This window comes from Papaver somniferum, chromosome 11 (assembly GCF_003573695.1).
Source record: "Papaver somniferum cultivar HN1 chromosome 11, ASM357369v1, whole genome shotgun sequence".
Taxonomy (NCBI): domain Eukaryota; kingdom Viridiplantae; phylum Streptophyta; class Magnoliopsida; order Ranunculales; family Papaveraceae; genus Papaver; species Papaver somniferum.
Genome location: NC_039368.1, coordinates 9030449 through 9049787, shown reverse-complemented (window position 1 = coordinate 9049787; position 19339 = coordinate 9030449). Strand labels below are relative to the sequence as shown.

The window sequence follows — 19339 nt, the reverse complement described above, 5'->3', positions numbered from 1 at the left end:
ATCTCCGCGCCAAGGCATGCCAACCATGCCACATGTGCCAATGGCATGCCATGCCAGCCACATATCCGTTCCAAGGCATGCTAATCATGCCAGCCGCACCACTGTGCCAAAGGCATGTAGGCCCTACCACATTCTGCTGGCTTCCAAACGAAGGGTTGCGACAATCAACAACCAACCTTCTATCTGAGATGCAGATCTTAGCCGTCCAAGGTCGCCAGCTAACGCGCGACAACCTTTGGCCCAACGCCAAGCCCTAATTTTGCCGCACCCAAACTATGCCAAGACCCTAGTTTTTGGCCGCGCCTAAACTATGCCAAAATCCAGGTTTGGACACGCCTAAACCGTGCCAAAGCCATGCTGGCCATTCCTTCATGCCGCTGGCTTCCAAAACGAAAGGTTGCTACAATCAACGAACATCCTTCCATCTGAGATGCAGATCTTAGCCGTCCAAGGTCGCCAGCTAACGCGCGACAACCTTTGGCCCAACGCAAAGCCCTAATTTTGGCCGCGCCCAAACTATGCCAAAACCCTAGTTTTTGGCCGCACCTAAACTATGCCAAAATCTAGGTTTGGCCACTCCTAAACCGTGCCAAATCCATGCTGTCCATTCCTTCATGCCGCTGGCTGCCAAAACGAAGGGTTTCAACAATCAATGACCACCGTTCCAACTGAGATTCAGATCTTACCCGTCCAAGGCTTCCATCTAACGCACGACAACCTTTGGCCCAACGCCAAACCCTAGTTTTTGGACGCACCTAAATTATGCCAAAATCCTAGCCTGGCCACGCCTAAACTATGCCAAAGCCATGTCGGCCATGCTTTCATGCCGCTGGCTGCCAAATGAAGGGTTGCAATAATCAACGGCTACCCTTACTCTAAAGATGAAAAATCTCGACCGTCGAGGGTCACCACCGATCCGGCAAGTCCCCCAAGATTAACTTTCCAAACAACAGCAACATGCTACATGTTTTCCACGAAAACACTCGAGACATCAACACATGTCACAAACTGGGGGATGCTCATTAGGGTATTGGTTTGGCGGTTTACAGCGTGCGGCGTACACTACGCCCGTTACGAGAAAGCGTCATAAGAATTAGGCGGTTAGTAAAGACAAGGAGTAATGGTGAAACGTTTCCTTCATTATGAAAACATCAATTCCAGGCGTTACCCGTTACCGTTTCCTTCCATTCACTCAAACCGTTTCCAATTCTTACGAGACCAGGGTATGTTTTGTTGCGACTTGTATAAATAGGTCTCACCTATTTCCACCAAACAACAAGTTTTGGGCAGGAGAGTACAACACTCATAAATCATTTATTAGCTTTCCCATCTGTTAGCTTTCCACTTTCTGATACAAGTCGTCGAACAACTACTCTTCCAGAATCAACTATTCTGGTCTCAACACTCTCTTCGCTTCCCTCCCCAAAACCAACCATTCTCCTTCACTTTGTGACCGAAGCAAGTTTGGAACGACCATTTCTTGGTTTACGCCGGATTTGTACAGATTGATCTCTCGAATCTAAAGTACTCCCATGCAGTATATTGTTTAGGTTTTAGACTGGTTTCTCACCCACTCACGCGAAATTACCAAAATCAGCGGAAACCGTCTTCACCCTCAAACAACAGCTTATGTTCCAAACAAGAATATCTCAGATAACATTATAATAGCCCATGAAATTAGTAATCAAATGAAGAGAAGTAGAAGTAAATTTGGTGAGGTGGGTATCAAGATGAACATGTCAAAACATTTGACAGGATTGAGTGGAAGTTCTTATTGGATATTATGAAACAGCTTGGCTTCTGCAACAAATGGTGCAAAATAATCAATCAATGCATTGGAACTACCTCAGTTTCTGTCCTTCTTAATGGTTCATCTTGCCAACCTCTCAATCCTTCAAGAGGCTTAAGGCAAGGTGATCCAATATCACCATACTTATTCATTCTTTGCATGGAAGGATTCTCAAGAATGATGTGCAGAGCTGAGAGCTTAAGGAAAATGCAAGAAATAAAACCAAGTCAACATAGTCCCAGCATCAATCACTTGTTGTTTGCTGATGATTGTCTCCTATTCTGCAAATGAAAAGAGCAAGACATCAAGAATCTCCTAGACATCATCACTAAATTCAGCAATACTTCTGGACAAGTAGTAAACTTCAACAAATCCAGTGTGTTCTTCAACAAGCATATGCAACCCAGAGATGTAATCATATCACTAGTATTCTTCAAATGAAGACTATAGGATTAAATGAAAAGTATCTTGGTATTCCCCTGTACTTAGGGCAGAACAAGAGAGAAAACTTCAAACCAATAGAAGAAAAGGTTCAAAACAGGCTAAGCACTTGGCAAGGAAAAATAGTTGATCAAGCTGGCAGATCTACTCAAGTTCAGTCAGTGCTAAGTACAATGGAAAATTACCAAATGGGATGCTTCAAAATGCCAATCAGTACTAAGTACAACATTTGTGCATTATTGGCAACATGGAATATGCAAGAAATGCGGTGGCGCATTCATAGTTGCATCTAGGAAAAGGCATGTGCCAAACATGGTTTGGACATTGATAATGATGCGAGATTAGCATCAAAAGGTGCCAAATGAGTTTGACGTATTATCTGTATGCATGTGGCATTCAAGCAAGACTTGCATTAGCACACTTGCATCATTAAGGGAATGATGCTCATCAATGATTGTGGGACTTTGGCTGGTGAATGCAATCATTGTGCAACAAGGCTAGTGACATGTGTCGGGCACATGGCTTTGACAGTTATAAGTTGGTTTCACCGAAGGAATGTTTGCTTTATGTATTTCTAAGGATAAGAACTGTTTGGTTGGCTTGAGGAGAGTAGTTAGGCAAGTTGGCACGGTTGGCAAACTTCCCTATGTAAAGTAAATATGTAACTTCTAGTCAGTTACTTATCTATAGATTTTGTAAGGCTATATATGCCTGATCTTATGATGGGTTGGGTGTCCGAAGCAAGAAGCGTTGTGTAACCCTAAGTTTGCAGTAATAATAAGGCTTCGACCAAGATTAAAACTAAGTTCTGTTGGTGCATTTGTCCCTTTGTCATAAAGAGGACTGTGTGTATGCTGGTTTGCTGGCTTGAAAAGATTGTGAGCAGAACCTATGTTTAGTATGGGCTGAATTGAGTTTTGGCAAAGAATTGAAGGAATTCGCAAAGTATGAGTTGCCTGAACTGTGCTGTGGAACATAGTACCATTGTCAAGTTTGGATGTTGCAGTTGAGCTGTGCGAACCTCTGACACTTAGCATGTTGGTTATCTGGGAAGGAGTTATGTAATTTCGATATTAACGACACAACAAATGTTCCAAAATATGTGTCCATGGATGTTCAAATTCTTTGCATGCTTATGCATTCGAAGGTTTTTCTCTTTTGAACATGACAGGTGCATATTGTACTATATTTTAGTATTGACATATCTATCAAATTGGATATGGAAAATATGTAAATTTTATGGGGTTGGATTTTCTCTAAGAATTTAAGTAACTGGTATAAACATGACTACAGGTTACCTAAAATAAAATCTAACAACACAAATCATTATGAAGGGTTATTTTAAAAGTATATACCATATAAAAAAGGGAGAAGATAACTCTTTATGGAGTAAAATTTAAAGGGAAAAACTCACTTTTATGAGATGGAAAGAGTACTGATTTATACTAAATATCACCATGGCCAACCAGAGGAATAATGCTTGTTGTTTATCTATTTCATGAAAGTACTAATATGGGATATTGTCAGCTACATATACCAAAAGAAAAAGCTACTACTCCCTTATTTCCATTTTGTACCTCTCTTAAACGTTGTTTTCTAGCGTTCCAAAAATATTTACAATTCGAGAGAAAACTCTTAGAATTCAGATACGATGTTATATGAAGAGAAAAGACTAAGCGTAGTCAATATGAAATATATAGTTTCTTATTGATTAAGGCTTGACGGTTAATCCCGACGGAGGAGATCACACCAACGGTATATATGAGGGAGTGTAGTACAACCTTGGTAGGATTATGCAACATAACTTAACAGTCCCATAGTGCAGTAGGAAATAGTCCACGACATGCTTGGGTTTACGCTCGACTAATGAGTCTCTACTCATTTGCCAAAATATTGGACGTGGGTGGATGTCTACTCGTGCTTTTTATAAAAAATTGAATTGATCTCTTTTAGGTCAAGTCCTCAGGTTGAAACGACTAGGGAACATTCATTGGTTTTAAAGGGATATCTTTCCTCCTTTACAACACTTAGTCATATGAGCTCCCACGTTGCACGGTAAAAGTGACATCCTTTTCAAATTCTCTATATAAAAAATAAAGTTTTTTCGAGCGACGTGGTTAATCGGTATTTCTGGTTGATTCTGGCCCCATCAAATTTTTTTAAGATAAATTTATTTGACGTGGCATAATGGGAGAGGTGGAATATATTTTCTGATCCCACAAGATTTTTTGAAATGGAAAACGTTTTTTTTTTGTTTCCTAAAGCAATTATCTCGAAAATACAATATTATCAAAAATACATTCAATCAAAAATATCACACATTCATGATTTCGTCGTAAAGATAAAAATTAAATCAATCACATAATTAATGAATAAAAGAATATTAAAAAAGTCCAAAGTCCATTGTCGGTTACAGTTCTGAGAATCATTCTCTTCCTAATTTATTAAAACTAGAGAATAGGATTACAGTTCCATGAAAAATAAGAAAAAATAAAATTGATCAAATTGGTTGTGGGTACTAACCTTTGAATCTAATGCTGTGTCTTTCTTACAAATAAATTTTTTAGTGATCCGGTCCAAATGTAAAAATTAAACAATTGTTAGGCTCTGAAACAAAAAATTGAAGCAAAAATTGAGATATTGAAGCAAAAATTGAAATGTAGCATACAGAAATCAAAACAATAACAAAATAATAAACCTCACTTTCATATTACTTTTCTTAATTTGGTCATGCCGTAACCAAAAATAAAAACATTTTAAAATAAAATAAAGCGATTTATTATTTTGTTATCTTTTGATATGTAATATATTTTCTATACAAAAATATTTGCAACCTTAGTTAGAAATAAAATACATCTAATAATTTTTTAAATAAATTCGTTTTTGTCATGTGTTGATATGTAAGTATATATTTTGATACAAAAATATTTGCAACCACTAATTATGGTGAAATGGGAATATTGTAGCTATCCAAAATTATGAAAGTTTCCTAAATTTTAGAGTGTTATTTCCTAAACTAGGGATATTTTTCTTAAACCGAGATTTTTTTTGTCTAGGAAATCTTGGGCTTGATGATCTCTATATAAAGTACGCAGCAAATTTTAGGTTTAATTGTTTCGTTTTCGTGATGTTTGTATCTCCTAGGGTATTGTTTTTTAATTTTCTGTTTTTTAGCAACATAATGGTAATTCTTGATCTGCAAACCTGCTGGTGTACTTCTTCTCGCTATATTGACAATAGATCAAAACATGTGATGATCACGAATACTGATTCGAGGTATATTTCATGATTTATATATTTTTGTATGGACAGGCATTGCCGTTCATTTTGTAGGTATTCAAAGTAGTGCAGGTCGACCGATGCTACTTTTCTCTTTGGAAATCAGCTTAGGTAATTTTTTCGCTTTCCTTTTGATTTTTAATTCTTTTTTCTCTACAATTTTGTTGTTTTTATTTTTATTATTGAAAAATAAAATAAAATGGTATAGAAAAAAGAATTAAAAATCAAAAGGAAAGCGAAAAAATACCTAAGCTGATTTCCAAAGAGAAATAAAAATCAACAATTTTGTTGGGTGAGGATACTTTGTGTTTTTTCAAGCGTCTGAAGAATTGTTTAGTTAGTAACGACGCTAGTAGTGGTTTTGGTAGCTTTATTTTTCATAGATTAGGCGTTGCTATTCAAAAAGGTGTTGGAGCCCAGCTTGTTGCTAGGTTACCAACCAAAAGCTTTGTATAATGATTATAAAAATAAATAAATTATATAGTATAGAAAATAGTCTGAAAAAGAAATAATAATATTTAAAGAATAAAATGATAATATTTAAAGAATAAAATATCTTGAAGGGAAACTTTTGCGTCAAATAAATATGGTTGTCCAAATTTATAGAAATTATGTCAATTTTGAGATATTTATTGTGTTATTTCCAAAATGATTTTTTTTTTAATGAAATTATTAGACTTGGTGAATCTCTATATAAAACACTCGAGCAAAATCCAAATTCCAGCGTTACGGTGCCGCTACTCTCTTCTAATGTTTTATTTTCCCCTTCTGTTTTGTGGTTTTGTTGTCTGATATGTAACTCTCTTCTAAATTTTTTTCCCCATCTGTTTTAGGGTTTTGTTGTCTGATATGAAACGCAGCCAAATGTTTTTTTTGCATTCCCAGTCGTGGTCGTGGCGTGGAGGAATTTTGGTAAAGCTCATTCTCACTTTTCATTTTTTAATGTATTTCATAACAATGTTTCTTAGTGGTTCAAATACAATAACGGAGATTGAATAAACGTTGATGCATCATATTCATAAACTATCATTACGATGGTGTTCTTACTCCGATGATTTCAGGTAAGCTTTAGCATGTATCTCTCTGGAAAAGACATTCGAGCAGAGGACAAACTATTTCATAAACGATCATTATGATGGTGATGGTGTTCTTACTCCGATGATTTTAGGTAAGCTTTACATGTATCTCTCTGGAAAAGACATTCGCGCAAAATCCAAACTATCGTTTGCATGTTGCTTTTTTCTTCTAGGTTTTATTTTTTTCTTCATTTCTTATTGTTATTGATTGGGGTTTTGGTTACTGAATTATGTAGTTGTTTGTTTTGGACGTATTCTTTGTTTTGCAGGTATCCAGGAAAACGTACGATTAACACTAAAAATAGCCTTCGCAAATTCCAAATCTTTGTGGATGCTCATTTACAGGTAGCATCTCTTTTGTGCAGAAAAACTCACATCCGTTGCATATATCTGGGTTTTTGGTTTTCAGTTTCTATGCAGGGAATATGATACTCATGAGGATGTTTTTACACAATGCCGAGAGTTTTTACAGGGAATTTTTGAAGCTTGCTCAACTCATCCTTGGTAATTACTGGATTACCAAACAAACCATCATTAAAGTAAATGGACATGAGCTCTAAGTATATGCTTAACTTATTATCACTGGATGTACTTGGGTAATCAGATTTTTCTGTTCCCTAGTTTAAGGCATAACATAACATCATGTAATGCTATTGAATATTTTATTTCCACCTATATTTTGTGGCATCACATTTTTTTTCTTTTTTCATTCGACTGCCTTCATGATCAAGTTGCTTGAACATAATTGGCTTTTTTTCTCTCAGACGGCGGTTTATAGTCTGGTTTTTTATAATCTGTGGTCTGAAGGTTGTTGTCAACGACCCAAAAATAACCTAAGAGGGGGCAAAAAATTCTTATTAAAACTGAAATTAAAACTAATCACCACTACCTCACTGCAAACTGTTGTAATATGTAGTGTTCTTCAACAAAAAAAAAAGTTTAACATGCCGAGGAACCAAAAAGAGAGGTTACTTCAGATCCAACCTTATTGGACTTATCTTGAATATTCTTTTATAAAGGAAAAAAATATGTACTTCACTTTTCTCTTTACTTAGTTTATTGCTTAATGAGAAACAACTACCTTTCCTAGAAAATGTAAATGTTAAGAATAAATTTGTAATTAGCAATAAATTTATGTTGTTTTTGTTTTCTTTATCCTCGAACTTCTCTCTGCATGAAGTTGCCTCAGGTGTTTACTTCATCCCGGGCATATGTGATAGCTTGCTTTTGAGTCGAGCTTGCATGAGATAAATGCCTGAATGTAACCTCTACTATTAGGATACTTGGGATACTGGATTAGGGATACTAGAATATTTGATCCGGATTCTGGGGTTATACTTATGTGTGAGTACTTGGCTAGAGATACTAGGGAAATGATGATGATTCGAGATAAGTCCTTATATCTATAGCTTAAAATTTCAAGTTAATTATTCTCGGTTTTCATTACAGCATAAAAAAGCATGTAAGTTTGGGGTGGACTTAGAGTAGCTTGCTGGTGATTATCAGGGTTATTTTGCGTGGTGCATGCGATCAAAACCAGTAGTTTGTTTCTCTCTTTTAATATCCTTCATGCTTGATTTGAGGTTTTCTATTCGTATATGGGATATGAATGAGACAGAAACTAGGGTGTGGAGATGAGAAACTTAAGTTATGGGAAATAGATGGAAACGAAGATGGAAACTTTGTAAATTAAGTTAATAATATATACATGTGAATAGGTAGAAATAAACATATGGATATGGGAAAACTTCTTAAATTAGATGGAAACTTTAGCTGGAAAAACCTATGGATGGATGAAATGTTTTTTTTTGCGGATTTAGATGCATGATTAATTTCTTAATAGATTTATTTTTAGAGTATTTTGGAATACTTCGGTTTTGTGTTCATGGAATGTTTCTTTGACGGGATGATGAATGGAAAAGTCAAATTGTATTGAACGTTCGAGTACCTTTTTTCTCCAAAAAATGCAGATTCAACTGGTGTGCATATATTTATGTTCTCTTGAGCATCGCTTAATACGATCCTGCTTTATATTTTCCACTTCGTGGGAATAAAAAATATTTTTGTTGATATAATAACATGTATGTAACAGGAAAATCCTCGAATAAAGTAGTTAAACAAGTAGGAGGTTGGAGCTGCTTAACTCTAACTCCAGATCAAGCAAGAGTGTATATGGGAGCAGCGAGAAGCAAGAGAACTTGTGGAATCCAATTTGGTTCAGATCCAAGATTTTATATGTTTTTGTAGAGGTGTAAAACGTGTCGTCCCGACATAGCTCATCCCATGAAGTCACGTGCTTAGCGTGCTGCGTGTTGTGCTTGGCTGTGCCAGCGATTCAGCCGTGCTGTGCTGGATAAATGGCGTGTTGTGTTGTGCCATAAAAATAAACATGTAGTGCCATGCTGTGCTAGCATACTTATTTTATGTTTCCAGAATAAATTTTTCTGAAATATTTTAGTTAGTACATGTATTATTATAGAAATAAATTAGCATAACGAAAATAAAATGTCAAAAATTAGCTAAAACAATGATTCTTTTGTGAAATATGCATCAAATGTGATGTATTGTGTAGTATTTTACGCATGACATGGCGTGCTTTCTTCGCGTGTTATGCTGTGTCGCGTGCTAACACGTGCCACATGTTGTGCCTTGCTGATGTGCCTATTTAGTGATACTGATGGGTTTGCTTCTCACTTAGGAAATAAAATGTCGGTAAGAGAATAAAGAAGAACATAGCCAAGGATATCTTTATGTTTTACTGCCTCCGTTGAAGATTGTCGATATACGTGAACAGATTTTGCTGAAAACGTCAGTAAGAAAATATCATTTAAATAAATTGGACTTAATTCTAAATTCATAAACCATATTTCCCGTTCATGGTACAATATCTATATTTTCAAAACGAAATATAAAATTATACAACATAAGCCCCGTGATCAAAACACGTTGTTCTGTTGCAAATACCATAACTTGACAAAAGACCATGGAAGGCACCGAAGAAATCCCTACTTGATGAATATAGTACAATACCAATAAAATCATACGACAACATGGAGATGTAAGCAAACAAAAAAAAAGTTGATGATCAAGTTTATATTTTCTGTTTTTAATAACGACGTATAATAATTGGGTGCACCAGGCACGGTAAATAAAAAATGAAAACATGAACTCCGGAAACCCAAAATATATATTTAAATTTTAGAAAAAAACTAACATATAATAACTTTTTATCAATTTGTGAAATTGGTATAAATTATATTGAAAAAAATTTGAAGTTGCACGGCCAACCTCACAACTTTCTAATTATTATTTTTTAGTGCATGGTTTTCAATTAGTTTGCTAAATGTTCTATTAGTTTTGAAGGCCAGAGATTATTAAGTTTTTATTAGTTTTTGATGAAATAAAATTTAAAATAGTAATCCAATATTTTGTAAGCGAGATACAGGCCCGTGCATCGCACGGGTGATAAACTAGTTAAATTAGATAAAAGCTTTGAACTGGAGCAATTCTGAAATGGACAAGCGGCGAGAATTTATTGGTCGGAACATTAAAATATGAGTTACACTTTGTTTACACCCAATATTTAACGGACCGTTAATAACACCTTTAGCGAAAACATAGATATACAACAATTATGTGAGGTTTTTCAGCTAACTAATTACTTACACCTGGTTTACACCAAATACTTAACTGGATGTTCCGTTAGGTATACAATACATCCCTAAAGACTAACACTTCCCCCTGCCATACTTCGCTTCTTCTTCTGCCACACACACAAAAAAAAAAAATGAAAAAAAAAAAAAGAAGAAGAAGAAGAAGCAAAAACTTGGAAAAAAACCAAACAGTTATCATGTTTTCATCTTTGCCTCCGTTCCTAAAAAAATAACAAGAAAAGTAAACCTAAAAAATCACATGTTGTCTCCGTTCTCACTGTTCTTCCTGATGAACCCATCCATCGTTACCTCGATTCGTCTTTAATCTTAAAAAAGCTGATGGATTCAGGTATGCATCCATTTCTCTTTTTTCTTATCTGATCTAAGTTACTTTTTTCTTTTCTTATGTTGATCGTTTTTATTGTCTGTTAATTAGGGCTTTATTGTGTGTTTGTACCGTATACAAGATGGAATATGCGTATTTGCCACGTGATAATTTTTTTTTTCTTTTGAAAATGGGTTTAAGCAATCCAAAATCTGAAATACTTGAAGTAGTCATGAAGTCTCGGTCGAAATAATCTTTACAAGTTATAAATTGTCTAACTAAAATATCATTGACAACTTCCGATGATGAGATAACAAGATTTTGAATTTCAGGATTTTGCAGTTTTTGATTGCATCTAGGGTTGGTGTTTTTCCTCCTTTGCATAAGAGCAGGTATGTTTTCCTTCCTTTCTTTTAATTCGGATAAACCTGAAATTATTTGATGAAAGAAACCCTAAATTTGTTGAATATCAGAAGATGCACGAAAATTAGTATTACCTTTTTACTAGATTAGGGATTACTGGGTTGAACCCTTACGATAGCTAACTGAGGAACTGAACTAAAGCTTCTTAGATTGGTGTTTCTTTTGTCAGTTAGTAGAAGGTCGAAGAGCTAAATACTTTAGGGTCAGTTTATACTCACATTGTGAGTATCTTAATCTCCAAATGTGCTTCCCTTGATCTATGGAAATATTTCTTTATCCATTGAAAATGATCTCAAACCAGCATTGAATAGCTGTGCAGGCCAGCAAGATCCTGTCATTCTCAGTTTTGTATAGGAACACAAGGAAATAAGTGCTTTCCCCCCTACTTCCCAGTGACTACGGTATGAAGTGTAATATTGTATCCTTCCCTAACCAAATAATGTTTGACGAATACATGGATCTATAAATATGAGTTCTTTTTTTTTTTGATGACCAAATGATCAAATTTTTCTATAATCATGCTGAACTTATTACTGCTCATTTGTTCTATAATTTAGTAGTTATACATCACTGTGTCATAGTTACACTTTTATTATTGAAGTTAGACCATGTTCTTATTGTTGACTATGAAGTGGTTTCGTACAGGAGCCTGGAGCGATTGTTGGAATAACTGCAGCGATCAAAACGTATCCCACGTGCGATGATGTTGATATGGTAATGGCTAATCGAATTTGAATTGCCGCTCAATTAATAGAAAATGTTGACTGTTTTTCCTGATATGCACTGCAGCAACATTTTTTGCACTAGATATTAAAGCGGCTGAGCATGTTTGCACAAAAGTATTTTGTGTTGGTACAGATCAACTCATCTTGATAGTATATCTCTGAACCCACTGCTTTGTACACAGTACATGTTAACATGTTCGTGCAGAACTTTCCTTGAAACTGCAAGGTTACAGTATAGGACTTCCTATTGGTAGTTCTTCAAGAAGGATAAGTATTTGGGATCCGGTTATTGATAGGCTAAAGAAAAGGCTCGCGCGATGGAAACGGCAATACTTATCGAAAGGAGGGAGGTTGATCCTTCTTAAGAGTGTTTTAAGCTCGATGCCAATATATTATCTCTCTTTATTTGCAATTCCAGCATCAGTAGCAAATACATTGGAAAAAATCATGCGTAATTTTCTTTGGGGAGACTCTGAAAATGGAAAGAAGATGCATTGGGTCTTATGGTGAAAGGTGTGCAGGTCAAAAAAAGAAGGTGACTTAGGGGTTAAATCTGTAAGATTAATGAACCAAGCCCTGTTAACTAAGTCGCTTTGGAGATATGGAAAAGAGAAATCTAGTCTATGGCGCAAAATCATCCAAGAGAAGTGCGGAGGTGATGAAGAGGCATGGACTGCTCCACAAACAAACCAGACTCAAGGGTGTGGGTTATGGAAAAATATTCTTAAGCAATCAAATTGTTTGAAAAGTGGGACTAAGCAAATTGTATCGAGTGGTAAGAACGTTCGTTTTTGGGAAGATAGTTGGAAAACAGCAAACCCTTGAAGGAGCTCTATCCTAAAATTTGGAGAAAGTCGAGCAAGAAAGGAAGAGTGATACACAGAATGGTGAACAGAAATGGGTTGCAAACTCCATCATGGGATTTAGGCTTTAAATCGGGTTTCAGAGAAGAAAATATAAGTGATGTTGCTGCGCTCATTGAAACTATTGGGGATCCTAGCAATTTAGGAACAAAAGAAGATACAAGGTCATGGACTCCGGGTAAAAATGGAGAATTCTCAGTTTCTTCTTGTTACGAAATGATTGATGGACAACAACAGTTACGAGGACAAGCTCAAGCAAGACAACGCAGAATGCCGTCGAATTACATTTGGAATTCAGCCATCCCAACGAAAGTGTCATTTCTAGTTTAGGCTGCAGCAATGAATGGATTACCAACTATTGATCGTTTACGTCGAAGAGGGATGGCAATCACAAACATTAACTGTTGTCTGTGTCATCAAGAACACGAATCAATTTCACACATCTTTATTCAATGTGAGTTTGCAAAGAAAGTGTGGGATCATTTCTTAAACTTGTTGGAAATTAGATGGAGGCCGCCAGATTCATGTATGGATTTCGTTGTGTCTTGGCAGTTGAAATTCAGGACCGAACCAAGGGAATTTCTTAAATTCTGTTTGCCCTTCGCCATATGGCAGCAAATCTGGGAGGAAAGGAACGATAGAGTTTCCCGCAACAAGGAAAAAATAGTAGAAAGGGTTATTATTCAAGTGAAGGCTTCCTTATTCAGTTGGGCGAGAGTTCATGAATCCTTTAAGCATTTTAAGTTTGTGGATTTCATGCACGGTTGAGAGGTTTTTAAGTAGTAACTAGCTTCAAACATGTAGTAGGGGAAATGTTTTTTTGTTCCATGTTTTACACTCCCCTTTACTCGTTTTGTGTTGTCCAGTTTGAATAGCCGTGTGTTGTTTCTTTTAGTGCTAGCTCAACACTCTCTAGTGAATGAGTTTTATCTTCTCCAAAAGAAAAAGTTCTTTGCAGTTTGAACATCATTACTTTTATAGTTAATTATCTATATATGTACTTTAATAATTCTTATTCTTACCGTTTGGTGTTTTGAGATTGTGAACAAAATGAGAAGGTTGTGTCGGATGACTCAGATGAACTAGGAATATATGGATATGTATCGTGAATGTAGAGATGACAAAGAAGGATGGCCTAAAGAGTGACCAGATATTAGGTGGGAGTTGTGGGACGCATGAGATCTTTGAGACATAGAAGCAGTTCTAAGATCTACCGAGCTTTTACTTGGACTCATTGTGGAAGGCGAGTTTCTATAAAATCTGTAGGATTGTTGGCATATAATGAGTGGCAAAACGAGAGTGACCACGGGAAACTGACTGGGAACGCAATGATCCGTTACCAATTTGTATTGCAGATGACGAAAACCCAAACGAATATTTGGTGGATGAAGAGCCAACAGATGATGCAGCAGAGGCTGGATTTGTTGAGAGTAAAGGAGTCCGCGCTGATGCTGGAAGATTACCGCCGGCGTCTTTGCATCACGCTTACTGCTCTGTGAAAAATTCGGTCAACAACATTAAAGACGCGGGTTTTATATGTGAAAATTTTACTCGAGCTGAAAATTATTTGCAATAATATCGAAGCAGCAGTTTCAGTAGATAGTTGACCAGTTCGTTCAACTTACCTAGCTAATAAACACAACACTCGGGTTCATTTTTGTTTATATGTTTTTGTCTAAGAACTTGTTTGTTTGCAGCTGACTCGGCGTCTGAATCTGAGTCAACCCCTGACTCGGACCGAGTCAGCAGTCAGACCGTTTGTTTTTCATTTTGAGTCAGATCTGACTCGACCTCTGACTCAGACATAACCCCTGACTCGGACTCATTTGAGTCAGGTAACAAAATACCCCTGACTCATGGGACCAAACCACTGACTCACTTATTTCCGAGTCAGATGAGTCAGATCTGACTCAAAACAAACATATCGACTCAGATCCAGATGAGTCAGGTGATTTCACTCAGATCCAGATGATTCAGATCCAGACGACTCAGATGAGTCAGGAGTAAACAAACATGGTATAATTCTAATGGAACTTCTATGTAAGACAGCCAAATGGAGTTCCTGGAAACTGTGACCCTGTTGGGCGTTAATGGGACCTGTAGTTATTATCAACTTCTGATTTTTTTAACCAACATTTTGTCGACTTTATGAGTTAAAAATAGACGTGTAATCTTTTAGGAAACGATTAAAACCAGAAGGAAATAATCCTCAAATTCTGAGGTCAAATAAAAAGAATTGCTTCCTTTGACGACATGGAAGTACTCTAAGCTTCTCTCGAACTGAATATCCTTCAAGGCATCTAGCACACGTTACTGTAAGTACCATTATCCTCTCTTTTTTATTATCCTCTAGACTGAAGTGAATATCAAACTCGGCATTGCTTTCGCCAAACGGCTACTCATTCCAAGTTATGAGATATTAGATTCCTTTTAAATTATTTAACATTTATGAGATGAATGGATAGATTGATTATTTACCAAGTTCACGCATGGTCTCTCTCTGAAGTACAACAGAATTACGATATGGTCAAGATTAGTTCTTTTCGCAATCTTTATTAGTTGTATGTAATGGAACTATTTTTTTTGTACTCCAACCAAATCAAAAATCCAAAACCACTGGCCACACTAAATTTAAAATGCATCAGGGCAAGGCAAATCTAAGCCACACCAATCAAAAATACATCACAAGTGGGAAGGACGAAGCCCTGCGATACATATCTAATAAAAATGCACGACGGGTGAGGTAAAGCCGAGCCTCACCAAATCAAAAATGCATCGGGGCGAGGCAAAGTCAAGCCACACCAAATCAAAATGCATCGCGACAGGGTGGGACGATGCCCTAAAACTGCATGATCGGGAAGGAGGATCCGCATCGCACCGGATCAAAAATATGATTAAAAGGAAAAGATGCCCGGTGCGTAGCACGGGAACAAAATCTAGTGTTGAATGAAATTCATATGAGCGTGATAAATCTTGGTGAACGACGTTGTATCTTCTTCACGCGTCTTCTCAAGGGATGTTAGATATTCGTAGTCTAATATATATTGTGGTCAGCTATTCTCAGCATCTATTTTCCCACGAGAAATGATCCTCACTTGTGCAGCCACTTTGTCGTGATGTGACCCTGACCGCTCCAGGATCATGTCATACTCGGTATTCTTTAATCACATGAAGCTTAGTGTTCATCGGAGGTGAGAATATCTGGGGGCAGCTGCATTTTATTCTCAGATGCGCCTTTTAAATAAAAAGACTACTCCATGATGTATTTCTACTTTACTCAGCCGACCTAAAGAAATTTGTGTTGGTGTTACGGAAATGTATTTCAAAATACATTAGTAAAAGTTTGTATTGCTTGAGTTAGTTACAGTAACTAACTTCAAAGTAGTTACAAAGACGCAATCCCAAACAGTTGCATCAAAGAGGTACAATCGGAGGATTACAAGGACGTACTGAATTACACCTCTTGTGAAGAGTCGTGATTTTTAGTTAACTCCTCAACTGGTGATTAAGAATGAACAGACGTATAGATGTACCGATGGGTTGTAAACCCATGAGACGCATCTATACAAAGTATTGTGAAACAATACGTTTGGTATCTGGAGTCTGTTCAAACTCTATATATAGGGTAGAGGTTTGTCACTTGAAAATAACAAAAAAAATCTCTCTTTAATTCTCATCCGTACTGATCTTTCATTCTTGTACCTTGCCGTAAACTATTTCATTTAGTTCCTTAGAAATCCTGTATTTGAGAGTGCATAGTTACCGGGTTGAGATCGTTGAATCCTGGAAAATAGACGCCATTGAACCGCTTGCACCTTGAGGGGCGGAATTTATTCTTAAGGAAAGTGTCATCTTCACGCCTCGATTTGTACTTCTTCGCATATTATAGCATCCATAGCAGTAGTATTTCCAACAATTTGTTCACCTTTCGGCTAGACCGAGATGGGCTTCCTTGGCTCTTGATCATGCAGAAGCCGAGGCTCTGTTGCTGGTTGACAACCCGTTTTTTTTCTTTTTGTTAACATGGTTACTAATCGTAAACAGTTATCAACATCATGAACAACAAAATGTCCCCAATGGAAAGTGGAGAAAAGAAAACAATTAGCCAATATAAAAGCAATATCGAAGAACATACCCCTAGCGCGGTGTCAGTTATCAACAAGAGGAACAACTCATCGACAGACTCCTCAACAAAATAAGCTAGAATAGAAAGATTATAACATGCGTCCAAACATACGCGTGATCACATTTACTCCTCAACAAGAGGAACAACTCACTAAGGAATGTAATATCACATTTAAAAAGAAATATAATTTCTTGCCTCTTAAAGGTTTGGATGGTTTCTCCAGTCAGGGTTATAGGTTTCTGAATATGGGTCAAACTTCTGTCGGTTATCAAACCTAGTGTTGTTATAAAAAGCATTGGCTTGCTCTTCAACAACATGGCCTTCCCAAAAAGGCTCATTTCTACCACTACTACCACTAGAATGACCTAATTCCAAGGTTTCTAACGTTTTGGCTATAGTTGCTATTTTGGCATTTGACTCATTAGATCCTTCTACCCTATTAACATTTCCTTTACTTAGAAGAATTTTTTTTGGGGTTCCCTACTGTTTTCCCGTTGTTGGGTCTTATCGGAGATTTCATTCAAAAATGTCATCGCTTCATCAACAGTTTTATTCTCAAACCCAGCTGTGCATAAGGACTCAACCATGGTTGTTGTTGAATAATCTAAACCCTCGTAGAGGATATGAACTAACCTAACCTTCTCCAAACCATGATGAGGACATTGAGATATCAAGTCATTGAACCTTTCTAAGTACCTATATAAAATTCTCCCTCTTGTTGGGAAAAAGTACATATTTGTGTCCTAATAGACGATGTTTTATGCTTTGGGAAAAAATTATGTATAAAGGCAGAAGTAAGTTGGTCATAGGTTTCAATTGACTCAGAGTCCAAAATATACAGCCAAGATTTAGCTTTATCTTTTAAGGAAAAGGGGAATAACCTAAGTTTCAACGCATCATCACTTAGGTTTTTAATTTTCAGAGTACTACAAACTTCCTCAAACTCCCTAACATGAAAATAGGGGTTCTCATTCTCCTTCCCTAAAAACATTGGGAGCATCTGTAAAGTCCCAGGTTTCAGTTCATAATTTGCCTCGGTTTCAGCTAACTTGATACAAGACGGACGAGAGGTCCTAGTTGGGTTTAGCAAAGCTTTCAAAGTTGCCATTTTTGGCACTACCAAAGGACTAGGAGTACTAGGGGTACTTTCCTCACGAAGAGACAGATTCTCAAAACTGAAGTTTCAAAAAACAGGGCTCTCAAAAGAAGAGTCTTCGAGCTCCCCGCCTTCACAAGAAGAACTACTAGGTTTTTCACTAATCAAACGACCTACAGTGTTTCTTTTCCAAGACCGTTTAAAAACTTCAGGCATACACTAGAAAAACAAAATCAAAAAAAAAAGTCCTAAAAAGGAAGGGATGTTCTATGCAAACACAATCAAGACTGACTCCACCACAACAAACTTACTGATTTCTAGTAAACAAAAAGCATGATGGCTCCACTTAGATTGTCTCTAGACCATCTTCTAATCCTTTGAACGGGAATTCGTTACAATTTAAGCAAACCCCTCTGGAATCAATCCGAGTTAAAGTAAGTTGAATAGAGGAGAGGAAAGCTCGGTGGAGCTTTGATACCCAAGGACTCACCGGTATTACAAGGCGGCGCAGTCACGCATTCAACTTACAAAAACCGTCAAGAACTTCGAAGTATGCTTAAAAGAGTAACCAATATTTTTCGAATGACTTTCCTGTTAAGCTCGTTACCCTATCGGTCTCGTTCTAGTCAAAATTTTAGGCTTAGGTTCGCGTTTGGTGTCGTTTTCCTAAGGCGGGTAAGAAGAGAACGGTGATGAAATCCGAACCCTTATCTTGTATGGCCAGTCCTTGCCCTTTACTAGGAAATTAAAGCATCCACTTTCAAGTCCTCAACATATATGCATACGAAGGAAGACAGTAACTCGCTGACAGGGGATTCTCGAGTGTTTCGACAAACTTACCTCCCGTACCTGACGGGGGATGAACCGTTGTAATCGACTCGGGCCACGACTCCTATGTCATGTACGAACCCGAGGGACCGAGGTGATATCGTAATCACCGTCCTTCTCTGCAAACAGTTTATGTTTAAACTACCCTTCCGTAGGGTTTAAAAATAATGTCCCAAAATTTAAAGTCCAAAGTCCAAAAATATAAAGTCCAAAAGAAAAAGAAAGTCTATAAAAATAAAAATCTACAAAAATAAAATTGTCTCTCTTTTTTTTTTCTCTCTAATTTTTTTATAAAAAAAAATATTCTTCTTTCGCTCCTTTCGCTTTGCCTTTTACTTCAGTCTTTAAGTATTCACCAAAAGCTTTGGAAAAATTCTCTTCGCTCCAAATTCCAAAATCTGAAAGAAAAAGATAAAAACCCAAAAACGTAAAGAAGAACAAATAAAAAATAAAACCTAAAAAAAAAAAATCTAAAATCTCTAGCCTAAAGACAAGTCCGCGTCGGCAGTGCCAAAAATTTGATGCATTTTCAAAGTTGTTGTAGTAGTATGATTCATTCAAGACTTGTGAAAGAGGATTTTTAGATTTTTTTTAATAAACAAAAATAGCGAACTAAATTAAAAAGATGTCGTGAAAATTATGGAGAGAATGGGGATAGGATTCCACCATTGGTTGATATTAGTAATTTAATAAAACAATAATTATGCAACTCAAC

The 19339-nt window shown here is 36.6% G+C and overlaps 1 long non-coding RNA gene across 1 annotated transcript; it reads left to right on the top strand.

The window, feature by feature from the left end:
• The first annotated feature begins 10367 nt into the window (after positions 1 to 10367).
• On the top strand, positions 10368 to 13526 carry LOC113320178. The gene is made up of 3 exons (XR_003345946.1): positions 10368 to 10587; positions 10896 to 10955; positions 11632 to 13526. It is a non-coding gene; the product is annotated as an uncharacterized LOC113320178 (long non-coding RNA).
• Positions 13527 to 19339: the final 5813 nt, after the last annotated feature.